General features: G+C 43.5%; 1 protein-coding gene across 3 annotated transcripts in view; it reads left to right on the forward strand.

Moving 5' to 3' along the window:
* LOC135203006 (uncharacterized) overlaps positions 1–20054 on the forward strand; it is a 158574-nt gene that overhangs the window by 76012 nt on the left and 62508 nt on the right. Inside the window, exon 1 of one of the 3 annotated variants that reach the window (XM_064232564.1) lies at positions 4891–5018. The exons of the other annotated variants lie outside the window; for them this stretch is intronic. The gene's annotated coding sequence lies outside the window, so the exon portion shown is untranslated. Of the gene's footprint in view, positions 1–4890; positions 5019–20054 lie in introns of those variants that run through there. 3 annotated transcript variants of the gene reach the window in all.

Consider the following 20054-nt stretch of genomic DNA (forward strand, 5'->3'; position numbering starts at 1 on the left):
CAAACAAATGTCAATCTGCTCAGGATGGATAACACCAAGAAGTTTGAACGCCTCTCTAGTGCTACTGTTTTGGGAACAACCAGTTCGGCTTGAACTATTCATCTTCGGTGTCCTCTTAATACCATAGAAGTCTCACTTCTGGACAGCTTCACCTTCGCTCTCTTCATTAGAGAATGAAGGTCTGCTTCCAATCCTTATTCTTGTCTCAAATGAAGACAAATTAGGCTGGAACGCAATTTACAGGAACCTACAAATATATTTGTATGGTCTCCTTGCGACATGTGTCTGTTATCAGTTGCACCATCCGAGTAATACATAGATGCATATCTCTAAGTTAATTCTTCTGGTATGTGACAGACAAATAGTACCTTCTCTTAATTAACCTGAAATTCAGGATAGCCTTTCGGGCCTCCCAAGAGGTTCTGGTTTTGATTTTGAGATGACTAGTGGTATTATTTGCCAGCAACACCACAATATTTGCATTATCAGTGAACAAGAGCGTTTCTTTCCCTCCCATTTCAGTTAAAATGCAGATGCTCGAGTGTATCTTTTTTGCACTTGATGGTTCTAAGACAAATGCATTCCAACATGGAATGCACTACCAGGCAACCCTTCTGTCGAGAGTCTGTTCGTCTTAGTATTGTTTCTTCTCTATCAAGGATTATCTACCAATTCAAATCTCTGCTTGGCCATCACAGACTTAGGTGTCTGGTTGGCTTGGAATTGGAATTCTTGCATAAGGCACATGCCTGGTGTTCCACATTTGCTGTTGTGAGAATTTTCAGATGGAGATATATCTCATTAGACTCTTCATCATCTTTCTGCTTACCCCACGGTATAACAGAAGTCTGTGGTCTTCTGCTTCATCACACCTGCCCCATCAGCCGCTGTGATGATGCAGAATGATTTTCTTCTGACAATTTGAGTTTTGTCGTATAATATACATTTTCCAATTCGTAAGGTGTTCAATTCTTTGTTCACCCCGAAATAAAAATGAATAACGGAAGACTTCACCTGTTCCCCACCCAACGAGCTCTGCTTCCAGAGTAGATAGAAAAGTTCCTCTCTGATCCAACCCACAAGAAGCAGTTCTTCAGGCAGTACAGTCCCTATGTTTTCATTACTGAAAGACTCCGCCTTCATTGCAAGCACCAGCTTTCTTGCCGAACAGCAATGAAATTGTGGAATAATTATTCCAGTCTTCTGTAAAACACCAGGGATTAGAACTGTCTTCACTTGTTGGTGTCATCGACAGGACTTTTTCTATGATCAGAATCGTGAGAGTTCACTTCTCTCCGATTCAGCTGTGGAGATGTAGTTGAGATTCAACTATTAATGAGAAACTACTAATGAGGGACCTCAGTCTCAAGAAGGCATTTGACTCTTGTCTAATGTGCATGTACCTTGTGAGAATCATCACCTTGTCTCATAAAATCGTTGGCGAAGAAGATAGACGATTTGCATGGTTCGTTCTCAACATCACCCTTCAAAAGGCAGGCGTCATGTCATGACTCCGTCTCCAATACGCAATCATTCGGCATCTGTTGATGAGTCTGAGTCCTTCATGATCTCCTGCACTTTGGATTTTGTATTGGTTGATCCAGATCAGTCATTACTTTGTCCTATTGGTGTGTTGCCATACCTACAAAGGATCAACACCCTTCATTGGGTGTCAATACCTTTATCCACTGCTGACTTCCAATGCAGAAGTGTCTAATGACACATCTTCCTCCAAGTCCTACACGATCGTGAGGAACTCCTCTGAAGTTTGATACGTTCACTGTACATTCTCTCGGAGAGCGAGCAGTGCTAGTGGTTTGGTACTTTTCATCACTCTGAAGAATATGTTGGACCGGAAGATAGGTGTGGTCTCATTACGACCACATTTATATCTTTCTTCCTTCGAGTCTGCCCACAGGTCCTTGGAGTGATGGTGGATGCTCACAAGTTGTTTGCTTACCCGGTTCCTTCAAGAGGACAAGTTGCATTTCACCTATGGTGTGCAGTTCTCGATGTAAGAAAGATGTGAGAGTGATTGCCTCTTTGCCTTCCTCTCTTCGTCCTTCTACTCCTCGTCCTTCTACTCCTCTTCCTTCAGGTTGAGGACAGGACTCGTACAGTTGCTGGTCGGAAGTTTGGTGTGGTAAGCTTGTATATCGAGTTTCCTTTCTAGTTTTCTTATTAGAATCATAGAAGCAATCTCCTTCCTCTAGCAAGGGGTGAAGGAGACTGGCAGTAATGCAAACCCTTCCCAGAACCTTGCCTTAATGCCTCCAACTCTTAAATATTCTTTCCAGCCCTTTTTCAGATGAGTTATGATTGCTCACTCATTTCGGAAAGACCCAGAAGTCTGACTCTTGATCATGCCATTCCTATACTCCGATCAAGTTGTCAGAGGCAGGGCACTCCTCCTCGCTCTTATGACCAGGAGGATTAGCCCAGGTGTGCTCCCACCAATCAGTGAGTCTTTCTAATGTAAAGGACCAAGGGTTTGTATATCTTGTAGGAACAAATCACAGGTTTTTAAGGGAAAATGTATTTTTCCTAACTCGACAAACCTGAGGTCCTTTACATTAATGCCCACCTCATGCCACCTGTCAATCTGAAACCTGGGCCGAAAGGCAAAGTGGAGTGTTTACATCTGAGCAAGCGGGCCTACCCACCTATCAGACAGTAGTTATTGCCTAACCACCTTGTTCAAGAATTTGACAGCTGTATTCCAGCCTACGCTGAAAGTAATTCCTAATGTAAAGGACCTCAGGTTTGTAGAGTTAGGAAAAGTACAATTTACTTTTTAATACAGTAATACCCCGAACTTACACGATTTGATTTGCACGAATTCACAATAGCACGAACTTTTCATTGGAACCTAACTAATCATCATACGCAAGTTCTTCACAATAGCGCGAACATTTGCGAACCCTCCAGAAGCACTGCAAAACTCTGCAAAAGTGTTTATGTTTAATTTATTATGCACATTTTTTAATTTTAAAGCTTTTCTGTATAAAATATTTATTAAGAATTTATTATTTTTATTTTTGTACATATATAAATATGCAGTTAGTGCTTATATGTACTTTTGTGAGATGTGATACCCACTCACAAAGTTACTACACTTTTCAAAGATGATATCCCTTCAGAAACTTTAATTTCAGAAGTACATACTAATATACTACAATTAGTGTAAGTTTTCATGCTTTTAAGTGTAAAATCAGTACAGAGATTTTGTACATGCTATTTTTATTTTTGAAAATAATACAAAGGCAGTAGGTAATTCAGTGTTAGTCATTATATAAGAACTCCTTGATCAACTAGTAAAACATCAGAGTTGTCGTTCAGTGAAAATTACTTTCTTAACCTCGGAGAAAAGTGCTGGTACAATCTGTATGTACTGTGTTACGTAATTACAGCACATACAGTTAATGTACTTTCAGAACATGTGATCCCATTCTTACTTTTTAAAGATGATACCCTCCAGAGTTTTACCTACATGACGTATCTCTCTCTCTCTCTCTCTCTCTCTCTCTCTCTCTCTCTCTCTCTCTCTCTCTCTCTCTCTCTCTCTCTCTCACTCTCATAATTAGCTCTCACACTAGTTCATGATTTTAAATTTATTTAATTTTACCTTCACCCTCTGCAAACATTACTTATGTACATACATGTTTTCTTTATTTTATTTAATTGTGTGACTTCGTTATGACTGACTGATGAAGTTTATATAGTAATGCAAAGAAAAGTTACTCTGACAGAAAAAGAAAATGGCATCCCATGAATTAGGGGTAACTTTATTACGTATACGTACGAAAGTGGATACGTATGTACATGGTAGTTACTGTAACTATTTTTATGCCAACCAGTTAGTATTCCTTTTTTAAGGGTAATGTATTAAACTAACTTTAAATCAAATTACAGTAACTTTAATTTCATTTAAAAGTTAGCCTAATACTTAGAGAGCATGATTAGGGTAATTTTTAGTGTTCAAACTCTAGAAGTAAGCATTTATTAGCAAACTTACGCAAAACTTTCCCTTGCGCCAGGGGGTCTGGAACCTAACCTCGTGTAAATTTGAGGTATTACTGTACAAACTTCTTATAGTATCAGTGAAATTCTTAGTGCCAGCCTCATACTATCTTATTGTTGCTATCATAGTTGCACACTTAGTTTACAGAAGGTGCCTTTGATTTTATTACATAAATTATGGTGTATGGAAAGTCATATGTCATGATGTATATTGTATCTTGCATTTCTATAAGCTTTATAGGCTTACCAGTTCAATCTTATCTTTCAGTGGTTTGGTCAGTACGAACACTAAGCCTAAGGAACAGGCTACATGTACTGTATATAATCAGTTGTGCTGCTATTAATTATGTGTTTTACATTTAAGTATATATTTGTCTAAAATTTTGAAGCAAACTTAATTTTATTGATTAGCTTTTTACCCATAGAATGTCTAGAAATTATACCTGATTAAACAAGCATATGAAAATCATTCTTATCCTTTCAGAAAATAGCCATGCTTCATATATGATACACAAATTGTTAGCCACTTTAGTTAAGTGGACCCCCCGTATTTGCGTTCTCCGGATTTGCGGACACACATTCGTGGATTTCTCTCGGGATAGTTTCCCCGCATTATTCGCGGAAAATTCCCATATTTGCGGTATTTTTCTATGAGAAATATCCACAAATCCCGGGTTTTTTGGTCAATTTCATCATAAAATGCACTTTTTGTGATAGCTATTAAAAAAACCAATTATAAACATTTTTAGTCGGTTTTTCTTGAGTTGTAACTAACAAAATAAGCTGTTTTTAGCATTTTATAGGTGTTCAAACTATTCACAGGGGTCTGGTACGCATCCCCTGCGAATACGGGGGGGACCACTGTGCAGGCAGTCGCCGGTTAACGGCAGGGGTTCCATTCTCGGAGGAGTGCTGATAAGCGGGACCTACCATTAACCGAAAATCGGCAATTTACGATGCTTATGGCGCTGATAACTGGTTAATGGTACATCTGTTAGGTGTGCTATGATGCCATAATTCTATTATCGGCACCTTATGGCGCTGATAACCAAAACTCGGCGCATTATGGCACCATAAATCGCCAATTTGTTCATGAAACTTACCTGACAGATATATATATAGCTGTATTTTCTGAAGTCCAACAGAATTTAAAAATTCGCGGCACACGCGTGGGGCGCCAGGTGGTAGTACCCATTCCCGCCGCTGGGAGGCGGATATCAGGAACTATTCCCATTTTCTATTCATATTTTTTTCTGTCGCCGGTCGGTAAACAACTGTTTACAGACCTCCGCCTAGGATTTTGAAACTTCATTAGCCACTTAAGTATCCTAATTATTCTTTCGATTATTAACTTGGATTTGTGGCTAGCATACGCTATCGTAAATTTTTTCATTGCATTTGATGTCTGAAGCTAGTTAGCCTAGTTTCAGACTTTGTTGTCTGCATGGTAAGGTGAGGCTACCGGAACTTTCGGTAGACACTCGCTTAGATATATGACGTTTACATGTTTTCTTTGCATAAGGTAATTAGTGTAATGTGTGACTGATTACGGAAGAAGGAGGATTCATTTACGCATTTTAGAGCGTGTTAGAATCAGGAGTTTTCCTCCACAGTAAACAGAAGTTAGAAATAATGAACCTTCTAACCTCCTGTAGATTTTATTTTGCCTAACCCTGTGTATGGCTTACGAGCCTAGAAGAAGTGTCTGCTAAAGGATTACATCAAGTAATCTTAGACTAAAGTGCTCGCTCTCCAATCAGTGTTGTGAAGTGTAGTGCCCCTTGTGTTGTGGAGGGGGCGTCAGATCGGCCCCATAATGCCTCTAGGCCTGGACCTCTGTCGGACTCCCAGGACTCAGGGAGAGGGCATGTCGAAAGCCGCAAGAGGGTTACGGGGGCTCCCACCGATCTGGCGTCCCTTCGGCAGAACCTGTTGACTCTTCCCAGGCTGCTAAAGATCGTGCACGTGCACGAATCTTGAAGGATTGCTTCTCGTCCTCCGAGGCGTCCTCCCCACACAGGGGTTGGAGTTCTCGGAAGGACTCGCGCCCCCTAAAGAAGCTTTAGAGAAGAGGACGCTTCACGTCCTCTCTCTCGTCACGAGAGGATGAAAGAGTAAAGAGACCACATTTTCCCTTTTAGAAGAATGCACTGGCTCTTTTCCTAAGGGACATTTAAGGAGGCTCATTCATCTTGCCAGAAGAGTGATTTAAGCCTCCTGCGAGAACGCCTCATGTATATATCATTTATACAATTATTAAGGAGGCTCATCATCTTGCCAGAAGAGTGATTTGAGCCTCCTGCGAGTGACCGTCATGTATACATCATGTATACATTATTAAGGAGCTCATTCATCTTGCCAGAAGAGTGATTTGAGCCTCCTGCGACGTGAACGCTCATGTATATGAACGCTCATGTATATATCACTTATACATTATTAAGGAGGTTCATTCATCTTGCCAGAAGAGTGATTTGAGCCTCCTGCGAGTGAACGCTCATGAAGTTAGAGCTGTTTCAACCTCGCTAGCATTCCAAAAGAATTTGGTAATCAAGGACATTCTTGATTCCACCTTTTGGAGGAGCAACTCAGTATTCGCTCTCTCCTCATGCGCTCCGTATACGTTATGTAACGTTCGCTTTACTTCGATAAAGCAAGCTGATAAGTTTGACGGCCGGCAAGCTGCTTTGCACAGTCAAACAACTTATGTCTCTGGTCGGCATAAGAAGGGCAATTTAGACGTGAGGAAGCTTTTGGAGGTGCTCGACGTCCTATAAGTAGAGACATTCTCCAGGACGCTCGGCAAGCACCTTGCGGAAGACGAAAGCCATACGTCTTCCTTTAGTGTTCACACACTTCAGGAGCAGCGTGCGGCTCATCCATGGAGACTCGCATGAGGACGTCCCTTAAAAATATTCAATGTCATACGCAAAACGCGGTTCGTCATAACATTTGAGATGTTGGCAAGGTCTAGCTCGCCAGGACGCCTCTTGGCGGGCCTTGCATGCATCAAGGCGCTCAACGAGTTCCTCTCTGAAACGTCGTTAGAAGACTTGGTGTTCTCTGCTCAGACACGCTCGTAGCTAAGCAGGACGTTTTTTGAGGACGCTCAGGCAGGACGCTTTCCAGGGACGCTAAGCAGGACGCTTTTGAGGACGCTCGGGCAGGACGCTTTTGAGGACGATAGCAGGAGCTTTTGAGGACGCTCAGCAGGACGCTTTTGTGGACATTCGCCAGGACGCTTCGGTGGAAGCTCGGCAGGACGCTTTGCGAGAGAAAAGACTTGTTGAAGGCGTCTTATTTGCTGTTGAGGACATTTCTTTACAGAAATTTTTAAAAAAGGATTCGGAGTTAGCGGAGAGACATACCCGAATTTTTTCTTCGATCCCTCTTTCCTCTTCATCGATTTCTTTGAGAATCGGGAAGATTATATACTCGGATTCCTGGGTGACTTTCGGTCATGTTAAAGGGTTTTCCCCTATTAGCAAAGTGCTAATAGTTTTGTCAAGTCAGGACGTTTTCCCCATTGTCATTTAAGTGGGGGACCCCTCATAAATGGGGTAGTTCTCATTGACATAGATTTTAACGTTTTTATCGTTTAAGCGGATAAACTCATTAACAAATTTCGGAAGAGCTCTCATTCATTTTCAGAGGCTCATCCGGGGTTAAGAGAAAGACTTGTAGACTATCCAGGAAGTCTTTTTTGTCCAATATCATAAGACATTTGAACGGTCTTTTTCGATCCTCGGTTCTCTCTTGATGATCTCTATTCGAATGTTACTCCCTTTTCTTGGAAAAGAGTCTTGGCAAAGAGTCAAGGAGTTCTTTTAAAAGTCTCGTTCATTAGAACGTGGACAGTCGTTTTCCTTTCTTTCTCTCTTCCTCGTCCAGGAAAGATGTAGTAGAGAATTCGATGTTCAAATTACTACAATACTTACGTAGTTTATCTTTGCGTCATTTTGCTAACGCATGGGTCGAGTCATATACGCATATCGTATTTACCTCTGCGGTATTAGAAAGCCGAAAGACAAAAACTTGGTTGTCTAATGTATTTATTTGACACTCCCTTCAACCTTCCAAGAGTTTTCGGAGTAAGAACAACTCTTCAGGTATTGTTACGACAACACCAACTCAGCTTCTGTATTTAGCGAATTCTGTTTCGTTTAAATAGGCCTGCTTGAGAGTTTCCTTTTGCTCGATAATATCATACCTATTCCTTCGTAAAGGAGTAGCTGGCAACTCAGGCAGATAGTATTCTGTTCACCATTGAAGCTTTCCTTCGAGGAAGACTTCTCCTTCACTCTTTTTGATAGAGATCGAAGGTGGTCGATCTCCAATCCTTATTTTGTTTTCTTGAAGGAAAGAATTTAGGATGGAGATCGTTGTTCAGAATACTATAAATATACTACGTATATTAACCTCGCGAACATGATTCTACTAAGCAGTTGAATTGTCCGAGGGGTAGGCGCATATCCTAGTTATTCTACGGATTGCGACTTAGACGAGAAGTATTCTAATTGAACTGCAACACCAACTCAGCTTCTGTATTTAGCGAATTTTGTTTCGTTTAAATATGCCTGCTTGAGAGTTCCCTTTTGCTCGATAATTTCATACCTATCCCTTCGTAAAAGGAGTAGCTGGCAACTCAGGCACATAGTGCGAGACGATGATCAAGGCTGCTGTTACTGTGATCTACGCAGTACCGGCTAGCTCGGTGTCATGCGCTGTTGGTTACGTCTCTCCCCCTTGCGGGAATGGCTGAATAAACCGTCTCTCTGCCCTACAATCATGGATTTTAGCCTCGGGTTGAGGAAATTTCTAGTAATCTTGAATGATCATACCTGCCGTTTACTTAGAAAATTTCAACAAGATATCTTTTATACTTGTTAGGAGGTGCGGGTTTACCGCACGGTAACATTCTGTACGAATCTACCGCGGCATAGCACTATAATAATGCTCTCCTGCTTATGCAAAGTGCAGCCTTATTTAGGGAAGGAAGCAGGCGGAGTGAGGGAATGGATGAGTTTGCTGGGGACCATTTCCTCGCTGGAGAAGCTTGTTTTCCCTGAATAAACAGCAATTCAGACCTCTACAAATTTTTCCTCACGAAGAAATTGGAATAACATCAAAGATCTTGTAATTCTAATTTCTCTCAACGGCTTGAGGATCACCTCGGGTGATAGCGAGAGGGTGCCAGACATCCTAACAGAGAACAGATGTTCTGGCACATTGTCTGGAGAATTAGGAAGCCAAATTGGTCGGCTCTCCAGTTCCTCGAAGGGTGAGGTTGGATCGAGTGGCCCAAATCATCTCGGATAATTTCTCAGCTCTCTCATAGCTCGAGAAGAGAGAATTGGTTATGGGCTTGGGCACGGAACGTAACGATCCTCAAGAGGTTCGTTAAACTAGTGCACGTCCGTGCGGGTCTTCTCGATCGAAGGCAACAACTACTGACGTCTGAGTAATCCTCACTTAGAAGTATGTCGAAAGTGAGGAGAGACTGAGGGCGTCCTTTCGTTAAGTTTTTCGTAATATTGAAGACGAAGGAGCTTCCTCTTAAGTGGTTCCCTTATTCATGATCCTAGAGGATTAGCTTTAGTCGCCACATGTTGGCCTCTAAGAGGTTGGATCACAGAGGTCAGGTAATTCAGAGAATTGTCCAAAGACCCTTCCCGAGAGAATCTGTGTAATCTAACATCGTCACTTAGTGAAGTATCTAATATCTCTCCTCTCTGACTCTGAAGGCGTTCAGACTATCGAGAAGCGATAAGAGCTTCAAGATTAATGGCAGTCTCTTGGCCAAGGCAAAGCAGTGCTGCCTATTTTCAGTTTTCAATCGGAGGGGCCGTTTCTGGAGGTAGTGAAGGGAAATGACTGTTCCTCCACCTCGACCTCTGTGAATTTCGTTATGGTTCTATCTTTCCGTATGAAGTATGAGATAAGATAGAAGTCCTAACTATTGTAGAATATGCAAATATGTTGTTGACGGCCTCTAGGCTCAGAGATTCGGTTCTGTCAAACAACAAAGCTTCACGATCTTTGAGGTCTGTGGAGATCTTGAAATTCTCTGGATCAAAGGTTCCGGCATGGAACTTAGACGTAGTCTGAGTTTCTGATGCCAAAAGCATTTCGAACCTATCCTTTCTGCGAACTTAATACACGTGACCAGAAAGGCTAATATTCTAACCGCTACTAGCCACGGCAAGGAGGGTTAGTGAGGTTTTGGCTTTAAAGGACATAATGCGGTCTGTCCGCTAAGCCTTCCGTTCTTGATAAGAACGAAAATAAACCTGTCTAACCATTGACCCGAAGGCTTGGAGACCAAGGGTATGGCACAAATTATTGGGCAAGGGCATTAGAGAGTCCTGTGCCCTGTAGGGTCTCTCAAGTTTTATCTTGATAAAACTATAGAAAGTCAAGGTCAACAGACAATCTGCGGTGTTCCGTAAAAAGACCAGACTAGTTCATGTCCAAGAACACCCTGGCATGATAGCCAAGGAGTTCTTTTAAGAGGTCTCATTCATTATGTTTGCATAAAGATTTGAGATTTTTTCTTAATATCAATGCTCAAGAGGTGAGGGCGCGGCCTCGGAAGCATTTCAACAGAGCATGGACACTCGGGTACAACATCCTGAGGTGCCACGCTTTTGCGAAGCAACTCTGGGTTCGCTTCACACACCCGACAATCTGCGGTGTTCCGTAAAAAGACCAGACTGGTTCATGTCCAAGAACACCCTGGCATTATAGCCAAGGAGTTCTTTTAAGAGGTCTCATTCATTATGTTTGCATAAAAGATTTGAGATTTTTTCTTAATAATGAATGCTCAAGAGGTGAGGGCGCGGCCTCGGAAGCATTTCAACAGAGCATGACACTCAGTAACATCCTGAGTGCCACGCTTTAGCGAAGCAACTCTGTGTTCGCTTCACACTCCCGACGGGATGTGAAGACGACATTTCAGATCCGTAAGTAGCTAGGACCATACATATCCGTAGATATATTATTGGGTGCCAGAAGCAACACGAATCCTATCCTATAGAAAAGGGATAGGTGTGCTTTTAACTTTGAAGGGTTGGTCGCTTGAGGCGCGTTCCTTTTCTTTAGCCTAGAAGTTATGGAACTAACTTTGATAGGTTAGGTCAGGTGGTGGTTTTAGCTTCGGTGCCCTCAGAAGTATGGGTTCATATTGGTCTAGTCACATTGTGGTCACGCACCCGTTGACAGATCATCTAGAGCGCACCAGCTTACAGGTCTCTACCTCGCTGGCAACTCTAGTAACGCAGAAGCAGACTTTGGTGACAGTAATCACGAAGTCGGCTATGCTAACAGGTCAGGAACCAAGATGTATATCATCTACTTAATTTAGTTTCCCAAAAATCCTATTCTGTCTCTTCCCACCATCCGAAGGTGGGATTCAGCTATATATATCTGTCAGGTAAGTTTCATGAACAAAATGTTATTGTTATAATACAATTAAGTTTGTTCATACTTACCTGCAGATATATATAATTAAAGTGCCCACCCACCTCCCCTCAGGAGACAGTGGCACTGATAAAATATGAATAGAAAATGGGAATAGTTCCTGATATCCGCCTCCAGCGGCGGGAATGGGTACTACCACCTGGCCGCCCACTGCGTGTGCCGCGAATTTTTAAATTCTGTCGGACTTCAGAAAATACAGCTATATATATCTGCCAGGTAAGTATGAACAAACTTAATTGTATTATAACAATAACATTTTTATGGTGCTAGACAAATGCCATAAAATCGGATCGCCCTTAACTGAGTCTGCCAATAACTGGGGACTGCCTGTATAGTTTTTTTGCATTCAATTTTTGTATTTAGCTCTCTGGACCTGACTACTGTAACCACCCAAGGTCTCTAGATGAAATTTAAGTTATATAATCTGTGCACTAACTGTTATAACTCTCATTGCATTTGTGTTTTCTCACCAATATTACTACTGTTATTACCAGTATTGTGATTACTATCTTTTATGCTACCTCAGCTATTTGGTGGATAAGTGCCGATTATTCATTTTCATACATTCAACTTACCTGTCAGATATATACATAGCTATAGACTCCGTCGTTCCCGACAGAATTTCAAATTTCGCGGCACTCGCTACAGGTAGGTCAGGTGATCTACCAGCCCTGCTACTGGGTGGCAGGACTAGGAACTATTCCCGTTTTCTAATCAGATTCTCTCTGTCGCCGGCGGTATCAACATTGTTGTTACTTCCTCCTGACTAGAATTCGTTTTTCGCAAGCTTTTGATCATCTCTCGCTGATATTTGGTGTGACGTACTTGGATCGTTGTTTGGCATTCGCTATCGTGGACTGTTTTTTGGACTTGGTTTTTGGAATTCTTGAATATGTCTGACTCTAGTGTTAGTTTCAGAGTGTGTGTGAATGAGGGCTGTAAGGTGAGGATTCCGAAAGCTTCGGTAGATCCTCACAACTACTTGTAGTGGGTGTAGAATGGCTGAATGCTCGATTGATAATACGTGTGACGAGTGTGAGAAATTGAGTGCACAAGAGTGGAAGAATCTAACTTCTTACTTGAAGAAGTTAGAGAGAGATAGAGTGAGGAAGGCGGCTTGTAAAACCCGCAAAATGTCTGCTTCTCATGATTTACTATCTAGTTCTGTACCTTCTTCCGCTGATAATCATGACAATTCTGTTTCAGCCCGTTCACAAATTGCTAATCCCTCTAGTTCTGCTTCGGAAATAGCGGAACTTAGAGCTTCCCTTCAGAAAATGCAAGAAAAAGTCGCAGCATTGGAAGGTAAGGAAAGTGAATGTGGTTTCGCTAGTGATGTTAGTGTCCCCAGTGTAGTGGAGGGGCGTCCTGGTCGTCTCTGCGACGCTCCCAGGCCTAGACCTCTTCCAAGCTCCCTGGCCCGGAGGAGAAGGAATGTCGAAAGCCGTACGGGGGTTGTGGAGAATCCCCAACGATCAGGCGTCCCTTCGGCAGAATCGAGCATATCATATAATGCCAAGGACCGCTATAGGAAAAGCGTCCTTCGAGAGTGCTTTTCTTCATCTAGTTCGCCTTCTCCGAGAAGAGGATGGAAGGAGTCGAAACTTTCCCGTCCGCTGAAGAGAAATATGAAAGAGCATGAACTCAATTCGAGTCCCGAGCGCTTCTCTGAAGAAGGAGCGCCTTCGGTAATAAAGAAGGCGAGGATACATTCAGACTATGGGTCTGGAAGGGAGCCTAGAGCGCCTTCCAGATCTCCCTCTCCGGATTCGAAAGACTCCTCAACAAGGAGAATACTAATGAATATGCAGGAGCAATTAGCCTCGTTAGTAGGAACTCTTTATAAGGAGCCTACTAGGAAGAAGGATGATAGGCTTCCTATTAAAAGATCTAAATACCGATCTCCTGTCGGGCACGACGCACCCTTCAGGGGAGTTGTCGCTCAGGCGGCCATCTCTGGGGGGAGCAGTGCGTTAGACAGGAGTGAAGTAAGAAAGGAAGTTACTCCTGTCAAGAGTAAGGCGCCAACCAGGAGCCAGGCTCCGAGTAGGCGCGAAGAGCCAGTACAACATTCAAGATCTTCAATCAAGCGCCAAGAGTTAGCGGAAGAGGAAGATCCTAGTAGGAGTAGAGCGCTTGTGAGACGGAAAGCGCCTACCGGGATCAATACTCCTACTAAACATCAGGCGCATTCTAAGGCTCCTACCAGGCGCCAGGAGTCATCGGACCTAGATACTCCTCCCAGGCGCCAGGAGTATTCTGAACTTAATACTCCTCCCAGGCGCCAGGAGTATTCCGAAGCTTATACTCCTCCTAGGCGCCAGGAGTACTCTGGACTTAATACTCCTCCCAGGCGCCAGGAGTATTCCGAAGCTTATACTCCTCCCAGGCGCCAGGCGCCTCCCAGGCGCCAGGCGCCTCCCGCGCGCCAGGCGCCTCCCGCGCGCCAGGCGCCTCCCGCGCGCCAGGAGTATTCTGAACAAGATGCGCCTACTAGAAGCCAGGAGTATTCGAGGCGCTCTGCGCCTGCCAAGCGCCAGGAGTATTCCAAACACGTTACTCCTCCCAGGCGAGATACTCCTGCTGTACACCAGGCGCATTCCTCGGATGAAGAACCTGACACTCGTAAGAGAGTAAGAGAGGAGTCAGAAGAAAGAAGGGAGCCTTCTCCTTCCGAGCCTATGAACCCAGAAGATGCCTCGGAGGACGAAATGAAGGAAGGATCTTCTAATTATAAAGTTCTTTCGTCCCTTCTATTGGAGGAATATGGAGACTCTTTGACACCAGCTGCTCCCCCTTCTCCACGCTCTCTGTTTTCGAGCACGAAAACACACAAGTCTTCCTCCTTCCTTAAAATGAAGCCTGCTATTTCTATGAGGAGGGCTCTTCAATCTCTTGACTCCTGGTTCAAGAAGAAGAAGGAATTAGGAAGGACGGTCTTTTGTATGCCTCCCGCTAAACTGACAGGGAGGAGAGGCATTTGGTACGAAACGGGAGAGAATATGGGATTGTCTCTGTCCGTTTCAGCTGAATCAGACTTCTCGAGTTTGGTGGATTCGTCGAGAAGGCACGCTTTGAATGCAGCGAAGGTAACATGGGGGCTTTCGGAAACGGACCACCTCCTCAAGGGGCTGTTTCACACTTTAGAAGTGTTTAACTTTTTAGATTGGTCCCTTGGGGTTCTGGCCAAGAAATCGCAGGAAAAGGAACAACTCGACCCAGAAACCCTAAATAGCATCCTCGCATGCATTGACAAGGCGGTGCAGGATGGATCGGCTGAGGTATGCTCCCTCTTTGGTGCAGGAGTGTTAAAGAAGAGGGCGGTTCACAGTGCTTTCCTCACGAAGGCCGTCTCTCCTTCGCAGAGAGCCGCCTTATTGTTTGCGCCTCTCTCTGAACACCTTTTTCCCTCGCAGTTGGTGAAGGATATCGCGCATTCTCTCACTGAAAAGGCCACCCAGGATCTCCTTAGACAATCCTCAAGGAAGAATAGGCCTGTGGCTAGTGAGGAAAAGAAAGTGACTCGACCAGCTCAGCAGCAGCCCTTTCGAGGAGGTCTTCCAACTAGATCGATCGCCAGAAGGAAGTCAACCGAAAAGAGGGGCAGGTCTTCCTTCCGTCCCTTTAAGAAAGGGAAGTGAGAATTCTGTCCTCCAGACACCCGTAGGAGCCAGGTTACATTCGTTTGCGAAAGCCTGGGAAGACATAGGAGCGAATCCTTGGACGATGTCGATTATCAAGAAGGGGTATCGCATTCCGTTCAAGGACATTCCTCCCTTGACAACATCACCGAGGGAATTGTCCGCCAGATACAGGGACCCTGTTCTGATGGATACTCTTCGTCAAATGGTGGAACAGATGTGGGACAAAAGAGCAATAGAGCTAGTGCTGGATTGCAGCTCCCCGGGGTTTTACAATCGCTTGTTTCTTGTAGCAAAAGCCTCGGGGGGATGGAGACCGGTACTGGACGTAAGTGCGCTGAACAGATTCGTCGAACAACAGAAGTTCAGCATGGAAACGTCTGCTTCAGTCCTTGCGGCACTGCGGCAAGGGGATTGGATGGCGTCCCTAGACCTTCAGGACGCATACTTCCACATCCCGATCCACCATTCGTCGAGGAAGTACCTTCGATTTATGTTCGAAGGAAGAGTCTATCAGTTCAGGGCCCTGTGTTTCGGCCTGTCCACGGCTCCTCAAGTCTTCACAGACGTGATGAAGAATGTAGCAAGACACTTACATTTGAAAGGGATAAACGTCTCCCTGTACCTGGACGACTGGCTCATCAGAGCCAGGTCTCAAAAGCAGTGTTTGGAGGACCTGTCAACAACACTGGAATTGACAAAATCTTTGGGATTGATCGTGAACCTCGAGAAGTCTCAGATGATCCCCAGCCAGAACGTGGTTTATCTGGGGATTCAGATGGATTCTCGGGGTTTTCGAGTTTTTCCATCTCAAGAGAGAATAAAGAAAGGCTGTGCCACAGTATCGAACTTTCTAGGGAAAGAACGCACTTCAGCGAGGGAATGGCTGAGCCTTCTGGGAACCCTTTCCTCGCTCGAACAGTTCTTTCTCCTAGGAAGATTACATCTTCGACCGCTTCAGTTCTTCCTAAGAAGAAGTTGGAGTTGGAAGACAGGTCAGCTCTCAGACACGTTTCCAATCTCGGAAGAAATAAAACATCATTTGAAGTGGTGGTTGATTCCGTTAAAGGAAAACAAAGGAGTGTCCCTGCAAGTACGGAACCCAAGCCTGACATTGTTTTCAGACGCCTCGGAGTCGGGCGGGGGGCCCACATTGATCCAAAGAAGTGTCAGGCACCTGGTCGGCGGAACAGGTGTCATGGCACATAAATTGCAAAGAGCTCTTAGCAATTCACCTGGCGCTAAAGAGCTTCGAACACATAGTCAGGGGCAAAGTCGTACAGATAAATTCAGACAATACGACAGCCCTGGCTTATATCAAGAAACAAGGAGGGACGCACTCTTTTGCTCTGTACGAGCTGGCAAGAGATCTACTGATTTGGGCGAACCAAAGGAAGGTGGTTCTTCTAACAAGGTTTGTCCAAGGGGAGAGGAATGTGAGAGCGGACAGATTGAGCAGGAGGTTCCAGGTCCTTCCCACAGAATGGACACTCCACTCAGAAGTCTGTCAGAGCCTTTGGCTCCTTTGGGGGAAGCCTCAAATAGATCTTTTCGCCACATTCCTCTCCAAGAGGATAGAAACATTTTGTGCCCTGGTGGAAGATCCCCGGGCTTATGCAACAGACGCCTTTCTCCTGGACTGGTCAGGGATAGACGTTTACGCTTTTCCCCCGTTCAAGATACTGGGGGAAGTAGTCAGAAAATTCGTGGCATCCGAAGGAACCAAGATGACTCTGATTGCTCCGTATTGGCCAGCTCAAATTTGGTTCACAGAGGTGATGGAATGGACGGTGGACTTCCCCAGATCTCTTCCAAACAGAATAGATCTGCTCAAACAACCCCACTTCGAGAGGTACCATCAAAATCTACCCGCTCTTGCTCTGACTGCCTTTCGACTATCGAAAGACTTGTCAGAGCGAGAGGGTTTTCTCGCCAGGCAGCAAACGCAATTGCTAGAGCCCGCAGATCATCTACTAGGCGAGTGTACCAATCGAAGTGGGAAGTTTTCAGAAACTGGTGCAGGTCGAAGAAGCTGTCCTCTTCCAGTACCTCTGTGACCGAAATTGCGGATTTCCTTCTGTTTCTTAGACAAAAGTCGCATCTCTCGGTACCGACCATTAAGGGGTACAGGAGTATGCTTTCAGCAGTCTTTAGAAACAGGGGATTAGATCTAACGAATGATAAGGATTTGCATGACCTCATTCGTTCCTTCGAAACATCAAAATCACTTGAACCTAAGGTTCCAAGCTGGAACTTAGATGTGGTCCTTAAATTTTTATCATCAGAGGAATTCGAACCACTTCACACTGCTTCGTTTCGTAACGTCACTAGAAAGTGTTTGTTTCTGATGTCTCTGGCAACGGCAAAGAGAGTCAGTGAGTTGCACGCCCTTGAATCAAGAGTTGGCTTCAAAGGAGACTCTGCAATTTGTTCATTTCAGTCCCTTTTTCTTGCCAAAAATGAAAACCCTTCGAATCCCTGGCCCAGGAGCTTCGAAGTGAAAGGACTTTCTAGTTTGGTGGGCAGGGAGGCAGAAAGATCCCTTTGCCCAGTTAGAGCTCTAAAATTTTATCTGGACAAGAAGAAGCAGTTGGGGGTTCGTTCAAAAAGGTCTTTGGTGCTCAGTGAAAGACCCCAAGAGAGCAATGTCCAAGAACGCCTTAGCCTTCTTTGTTAGAAGTGTTATTACAGAAGCTCATAAGAATTGTCCAGATGATTCTTTTAATCTTTTAAGAGTGAGAGCCCCCAGAAGTTAGGGCAATCGCAACCTCTGTGGCGTTCCAAAGAAATATGTCACTCAAGAACATTTTGGACGCAATTATTGGAGATGCAAACTCCGTGTTTGCATCACATTATTTAAAAGACGTACGAGCTTACGTATGATAAATGTTTTTCGTTAGGTCCGTTTGTGTCAGCACAGACGGTTTCTGGGTAAAGGAGAAAGCACCAATCCTTAAAACTGTGTACGTAACCCTCTTGTCGGATGTGTTCTCGGGTTTTCGGTGTATAGGGAGTGTCAGTTGTCGCACAAGCGGCCTTCACTTCGCTTCATTTGAAAATCGAGTGACATCTGACTATTAGAGGGGTACAAAAATTTGTGTTTTTGTATGTATGAGTTTCGAGTTTGTGGTTGTTTGCTGAGAGTTTGGGGATAACTCTAAGCAATCTTAGAACTAACACGGGTTAGGATCGGGTGATCGGGATTGGTTGTGTGCTCCTTAAATAAATGCGTGTTGTCATATAAGCGGATGTGCTCCCATTGACAAACGCCAGTTAGGTTCTGTCGAGTAAGTGGAAGAGACCCCATCGACAGATCCACAAGAAACTCTTGGCCACAGATCACTAATCTCGACTAAGGCTCTTGAGATGAAGCAGACTCCTGGGCAGTAGCCACGAAGTCTTCCATCTAAGAAGGTAGGAACTAAGGTTTATTTATACCTACAACATATGTTGTTTACCTGTCTAGTCAGTTAGTTAGCTGTCTCTTGCCCTCCACCAAAGGGTGTCAATCAGCTATGTATATTATCTGATCTGACAGGTAAGTTGAATGTATGAAAATGACATTGTTATGATACAATAAAGTTTCATACATACTTACCTGGCAGATATATACAATTAAAGGCCCACCCAGCCTCCCCGCAGGAGACAGGTGGAAGAGAGAATCTGATTAGAAAACGGGAATAGTTCCTAGTCCTGCCACCCAGAGCAGGGCGGTAGATCACCTGACCTACCTTGTAGCGAGTGCCGCGAAATTTGAAATTCTGTCGGGAAACGACGGAGTCTATAGCTATGTATATATCTGCCAGGTAAGTATGTATGAAACTTTATTGTATCATAACAATGTCATTTTTTTTTTTATCATGTCTCATGTATCTAGATTGTGTATGTTACTGTCTGCATTTTGTATATTCCATGTAGATGGCCTTGAGCTGAAATAAAGGATATTATTATTATTATTATTATTATTATTATTATTATTATTATTATTATTATTATTTATTTTTTTTTTTATTAAAAGTAATTGCTGCCTCAGCTGCATTAATTTTATATAGGTTCTTCTCTATTTTTCTAATTATTGCTTTCTCATTGTTGCTTAAACTGGTGAGCAACGCACCGAAGGTTGACATATCTCAATTAGGTAGAACGAATGGATTTTATTGTGTAAAAATTTCAGTTGGGGTAGTCAAATTTTCGGGCATATCCCCGTAGAGTTTATTACAGATAGAATTTATGTTAAATTCTATTTCTTTTCTATTCTTTCTATTCCTTTCCGGACGTTTCGTCTGAATAAACCTCAGACATCCTCTTGGGCGGAGGTGTGTGAAGGACTGAAGTGAGAAGTGAGTCCAGCTGCTTATATTGCGGTGGCGCAGCGGGGGGCGTCGTGCCGCTGCCTTTTCATTGGCTCTTGTGGTGGGGAGCTTTCTTTTTTTTCATTGGCTGCCTGGCTGCGGGCTCAAGCCAGCTCCCGATCGCATGCTCGGCAGGATATTATTATTATTATTATTATTATAAAGCCAAGAATACTGTATGTACATATTATATATTTTTCACAAGGATACTTGGCATTAGTATATCGTAACTATATGACAATCCAGGGGTATATGAAGAATCAGTGTATGTAATCAGTATTAGAATCTGAATCAAACTTTTCATTTTGATAAAATGGCCCACTTGGTTTTAACCGTACCATATATTCATGGAAATCATTTAATAATCATAACATTGAATCTATTAAGGTAAGGTGGACTGCCCATATTCTCTGGGGATGGATCCAGACCCTTGCAAAAGCTAAAATCCACAAAAACTTCAAGCCCTTCTAAAAATGGCTTAGAACTGCCTACTTTGATAGTTAAAACCCTAAAAAAAAATTATTATACCTGAGTTTTATTTAATAGGTTTACCACAAAAAGTGCA

Source organism: Macrobrachium nipponense, chromosome 33 (genome assembly GCF_015104395.2).
Source record: "Macrobrachium nipponense isolate FS-2020 chromosome 33, ASM1510439v2, whole genome shotgun sequence".
In the NCBI taxonomy this organism is placed as follows: Eukaryota; Metazoa; Arthropoda; class Malacostraca; order Decapoda; family Palaemonidae; genus Macrobrachium; species Macrobrachium nipponense.